This window comes from Triticum aestivum, chromosome 3B (genome assembly GCF_018294505.1).
Source record: "Triticum aestivum cultivar Chinese Spring chromosome 3B, IWGSC CS RefSeq v2.1, whole genome shotgun sequence".
In the NCBI taxonomy this organism is placed as follows: domain Eukaryota; kingdom Viridiplantae; phylum Streptophyta; class Magnoliopsida; order Poales; family Poaceae; genus Triticum; species Triticum aestivum.
Genome location: NC_057801.1, coordinates 798,734,825 through 798,740,964, shown reverse-complemented (window position 1 = coordinate 798,740,964; position 6,140 = coordinate 798,734,825).

Below are 6,140 nucleotides of genomic sequence, written 5' to 3'. Positions count from 1 at the left end.
CTCTTTGCCGTCCACTCTTTCTTTGCCGTCAGCTTTTTGTATGCTGATGGCAAAGACCTTCTTTGGCGTCAGCTAGCAGACGGCAAAGATCCTGATTCCGGTAGTGAGAAGGTGTACCCAATTGATTCCTTAGGGTATCCTATGAAGACGCACTTCTACGATTAGGGTTCGAGCTTATCAGGCTGACATAAGTGTCGCAACCCCAAACTTTTAAAAAAACGACAGCTTAGGTTTCTTGCCAAACCATAGTTCATACGGTGTCGTCTCAACGGATTTTGACGGTGCCCTATTTAATGTGAATGCGTTTGTCTCTAATGCATAACCCCAAAACGATAGTGGTAAATCAGTAAGAGACATCATAGATCGCACCATGTCTAATGAAGTACGGTTATGACGTTCGGACACACCGTGTCTGGCCGCCGTAGCCGCTAGCCCCGGGCATTCAGTCTTTTCGGTTTGGTCGGTTCGGTCTTCCAAGAATTCGGTCTTCCAGAATTAAAGACCGAAATAATTTCGGTCTTTTAGGTTCTTCACTATTCGGTCTTCGGTCTTTACTATTCGGTCTTAGGTCCCGACCAAACATACCAAATTAATTTTCTACAACTAATATCAGTGTTACTTCCTGTACCAGTACATTCATGTTACTTCCTCATGTTACTTCCTATATGGTTGTACCAATACATCTTTACATGTTACTTCCTGTATGGTTGTACCAATACATGTTTACATTTCACAGTAAGTAACAAAGTACCAAAACTTGTTTATATTTGACAAGTAAAAAAGATTCATACAACACGAAGTAAGAAGACATGATTCATGGTCCAGCAACAAGATTCATGCATGCATAATCATTTATATTTGACAGGAAGTAATAAGATAACAAGCAGCAGCAAATAGGCAAGCAACACCACCACATAGTACTTGACAACATAGTACTTGTCATCATACAAATCAAGTTCAGTACACGATTTCAGTGCAACAACAAACATCAAACATAAGATTCCACATAAGTTCAACACTTGACATAAGCAGCAAACCACATAGTACTTAACATCAACACAGTACTCTCACTCTCAATTCTCAATTCTCTAAGTCTTGTCACAAATTACAAGCACAAGATAATGAGAATAGCACACATTCCACATGATTTCAGTTCAACCATGAGTGGATATGGGGATCTCACTTTGTTGGTCGACTTGGCCATGGAAGAAGCAACAACACCAGCATTGACCTTGCGCTTTCTCTTCACCTTGTCACCAAATTCTTCAATCAACTCTGCAACAAGTAGATTCAATCAAATTCATAATCTTAGTGTTGGTAAGACTCGTGCTAGTCCATTTCTAATCTACTAAAGTTGACAATTCATGCATACAAACTTCTCCGTACATTGGTTTTGTACAAAAGTTACTACTGCTTGCTTTACCTTCTTCTACTAAAGTTGACAAGTCATGCACATATATTAGTATGTCGTGCATAGTATGGATAAGTTGGCTAATTGATTTACCTTTTTCTAGCTCTTCTAATTCTTCCAAGTTCTCCTTGATGTCGACAGGATTTGTTGACCTTCTCAGCCAGTCTTGCGTACAAACTAAAAATTGTACCATAAATGGAGTTAGAGATGTCCTAAAGTCATCAAGTATGCGTCCACTTGTGCTAAAGGCTGACTCGGAAGCCAGCGTTGTAATGGGGATAGCAAGAATATCACGAGCCATGTTTGCCAAGATTGGGAACCTAGATGAATTCTCTTTCCACTATCCTAGGATGTCAATTTTTTTATCAGGGTCTTCATAGTCTTCGGCAAGGAATTTTTCAAGCTCAGATTAACTACTTGCACTTCCTCCACTATTATTTTGCCTCAACCTGCTTGCAATTAGTTGCTTCATCATACTTGCTCCTCCTCCTTCTAATGGTACTTGGCTATAGGCTGGTGTTATTGGTTCCGGTGTAGTTAATCTTACTCGGTATTCTTCAAACAACTCACGAACACATTTGTTAACAGCAAACCACACCTTCTCTCCACACTCAGCACCAAAAATTTCCAAAGTAGTCAGCCTAGTGAAATCAGATAGCTTGTACCTTGGATCCAGAGCTGCAGCAACGAAAATTAGCAAGTTGATATTTTCCTTCTCCTTCTCCTTCTCCTTCTTCTCCCCTTTCCCTCTTTCATTCACAATAGGACCCAGTTCCTTCACCTTTTCATTCTCATGCCAAGACCCCTAATATTTATCAAACTTTTCTTTCATCCTCTCTGCCATAGCTTTTTGCAAAGGATCTGTACTACTCATCCAATTTATAACCAAGATGTGTACATTCCCAACCTCGAAAAGAAAGTTGTTGGAAGTGACATGAAGTGAGGATGACACACGAACGGTAAGATTATACAAGTGCCCAAGAAAGGCAGCCATTTTTCTAGAATTTTCCCAATCGATCTCATCTGGATACCCAAATCTTCCTTTTTCTTTAGACAAGTCTAACACATACAATGGGTCATATTCACAATACCTTGTAAACACCTTTGCATAGATGATGGCAGCCTTCAACATAATGTAAGTTGAGTTCCAACGAGTGCACACATCTAGGTTCAAGAATGCCTTGCTCTGAACCTTCTCTTCCAATGCTAGTTCCTTGAATTTTACCAACCGAGAAGTCCCATTTTTTATGTATCGCACGGCAGATCGGACATGTTTGATTGAAAGTTCAACTTCTTCTAGGCCATCTTGTACAATAAGGTTGACAATATCTGATGCACCTCTCATATGCAGAAACTTTCCATCAGCTATGCTAGTCTTAGCATCAACCAAACACTTTCTCAAGTGAACAATGCAGCCATCATTATTGCTTGCATTATCCATGGTGACTATCATAACTCTTTCTAACCCCCATTCCATCAAACATCTTTGCAAGTTCTTCCCAAGATCCTTCCCCTTGTGGCCCTTCACCATGATGAAATTGATAATCTTCTTACGATATTTCCAGTGTTCATCAACGAAGTGTGCAGTCACTACCATATAGCCATCTTGCTGCCGAGAAGTCCAATAATCTGTGGTTACACACACACTTCCACAATTCTCTTTGAAAAACATTTCAACTTGGACTTCTCATCTAGATAAACTTTGACAGTGTCCCAGGTACAAGTTCTTCTTGATGGTGGACTAAAGCGTTGGCCAGCAACCAAAACGAACTTTCTGAATCTAGATTTCTCACCAAATGCAAAAGGTAGCTCATCCTCAATGACCATTACAGTAAATTCCTTCCTAACTGCCTCCGCATCATATCTCCAATTGCTGATGCCATCTCCCGGAGTTGCTTGCAAAGTGGTCTGATTTGGATCCAATTTCCTATCCGGATTACGCTTGCATATAATGAAATACCTGCACATTGCTGTTGTCCCATTGCATGTTGTAGTAGCTTGAATTGGCCGGTTACAATATTTGCACATTCCTTCCTTCACTAACCCCTTATCATAAAAAACTTTGGTGAAATGCTCCCAGATTTGCGATCTTGAGGCCATTTCCTTCTGTCCATTTGGCTTGTCATCTTGATGAGCTTCTATATTGGCACCTTCGACAATATTTGGTTCAACATTTTGATCTGCCATGATACTACGTAAGACGGACTCGTCACCTCCTGTTGCAGCAGCTGCTTCCGCATCCGCATCTTCCTCTATACTCATAAATGTGCCATATTTCTCGTTCAACTCATTATGTTCAGATTCTGATATAGAAAACATCTACGAAAAAGAGAGGAGATTGGTCTGTCAAACAACATTGACATGAGCATACAATCAAGTCCTCCAAATCTGTAAACATTCCGGATAATGTAATTTTTCACAGCTAATAAATGACATTGGTCTGTTTGGTATCCTCTCTACATAGTAACCATTCCAAAAAAAACATAAAAATAGCATGGTACACTCTGCCATGAACATAGAAACCAACAAAAAGCTATTAAGCATTCCAACAGCAACACCTACAAGGCTACAACTACAAGGAAGCACTACATCTACTTGAATCTGAACATCACAAAAGCTGAACATCATAGAACATGAACAATATATTGATGCAGTTAAATGAACAACAATCTGTACATCACATATGCACACCAGGAGTAGTAGCTTACTCACCTTCAGTTGAGAGGTTGAGCACCAGAAGACGACAGAAGGCGGCGAGCTGGTGACCGGCGTGGAAGAGGATGAGTGGTGCGGTGGTGGTGATGAACAGCAGCAGCCAGCTGCTACACCGGCGGCAAATGGATGTGCCACGGACGATCAAACGAGCAGGAGGGTCGGGGTTGGCGGCCTGCCGCACAGCAGCACGGGGCACGGCGGCACGGGGCATGGGGAACCAGTCGTCACCTGTCCCTGTCCGGGCCGTGGCTCAGGGTGCAGTTCTTCATCGGTCGCTAAAGCACGGGCGATGTGCGCCGTGTTGCGACGGTCGTCACGGCTCACGGCTGACGGGGCATCGGGCCAGAGCGGCGGCCGGCAGGTGGTGGCTAGGGTTCGTCGAGGGAGAGAAAAGAGGAGGCGAGTGAAGCGGTGGCTAGGTTTCCTTTGTCTGCGTCGAGGGGCACGGCGGCTCGGTCTCTGAGGTGAGGTGAGGACGAGAGATTGGGCTTGCTAGATGGGCTTTAGGTTAACCAATATCTTGCACGGTTGGGCTATTCGGTCTATACGGGTTGTTCGGTCCTCAATACATCATGACTCAGCCTGGACATGGTCCGGTCCGGTCCGGTCCCGGTCCGAGCCGGTGTTTGGACCGACCGCCGGCGGTCCGGACCGGACCGGACCGAGCTTGCCAGCGGTTTGTATTTTCAGGACCGGACCGAAGTGATGCCAGCTCGGTCAAGCTTTTTCGGCTCGTTGGGACCGAGCCAACTTGTCCTTCCAGCTTCTGTTTAGTGCCTATTTAGCTGCAGTTCTGGTCTTAGTTGCACACAAAGAGCGCCATGTTCACCACGGAGAGTAGCAGCAGCAACACGTAGTAGTAGTCGAGGTGCGAGTCGTTCAGGTTGTCACCGATCCAGCTCTTGCCGGCGCTCGCCCTGGTAGCCCGGTCGACAAACGTCACAAGCAGGCTGTTGAGGAAGTTCCCGACGCCGAGCCCGCTCGTGTAGAAGGTGGTTCCCATGCTCTGCATCCCCTCTGGCGACTGCCCGAGCTGCCCGCGAGGCAGCGCAGCACGTCGGGGTCGCCGAGCTGCATGAGGCTGCTGGCGATATCGGCACAAAAATGGAATCGCGAGTGGACGGTGATCGCTGGAGACACGACCGGAGGGGAGGAAGACAAACACAGAAGTTGTTCCGGCGCTCGAACACCATGGACGGTGAACTGGCATGGTCGAGAACTCGCGAACGGCTTCAGTGCACGCACGGCAGCGACGGCAAGCGGAAAAAAGAGGCTATGGGGCACAGAGAGGAGAGGAAGGAAGGTGAGGGGAAGCTCCTGGACATGATGGTTCACTCAGGGGATGCCGGTGGCGACGACGACGAAGCACGGCGGCGGCGGTGAATGCGCTTTCTCGGTCCGCCGAGCGGTCCCGGTCAAAGACCGGACCGGACCGAGTGCTGAGCGGGCCTAATTTCCTGGACCGGACCGGCCAATTTTGCTAGCGGGCTGGGACCGAGCGGTCCGGTCCTCCTCGGGCCACGAGCGGGCCAAAAAGCTCGCTCGCTGCGTCCACCCTGAATGATGACCGAACAGATCATAATTAGTTTGGTCTTAGCATTCTGCAGACCATTTTTTATTTAGTCTTTTCGGTTTTGGTCTTTTCGGGTTCGCTCTCGGTCTTTTCGGTTTTGGTCTTCAGTCTTTGGTTTTTATGCCCGGGGCGAGTCGCCGCGCCCGATATGTTCAAATGTATGATTTTTTTGTTCATAGATTTTTTTTGTTCATAAAAGTTACGCACTTTTGTATAGAAACTTATTTTTTTTTTCATATGTACGAAAATGTAGAGTGAAAACCAAAACAAACATATAAGAAAAACAAAGGAAAAAATGAAGAAGGAAAAGAAAACCGCCCGGCTCGACCACCAGCGCATTTTCATAAAGTGTTTGCACCGAGTCCACGTCGCACCGAGCTTCCGCGGCGAAACAAGTCTTTTTTCTAAGGTAGTTTTTTTTTGTTAAAGTGAGGGGCGACA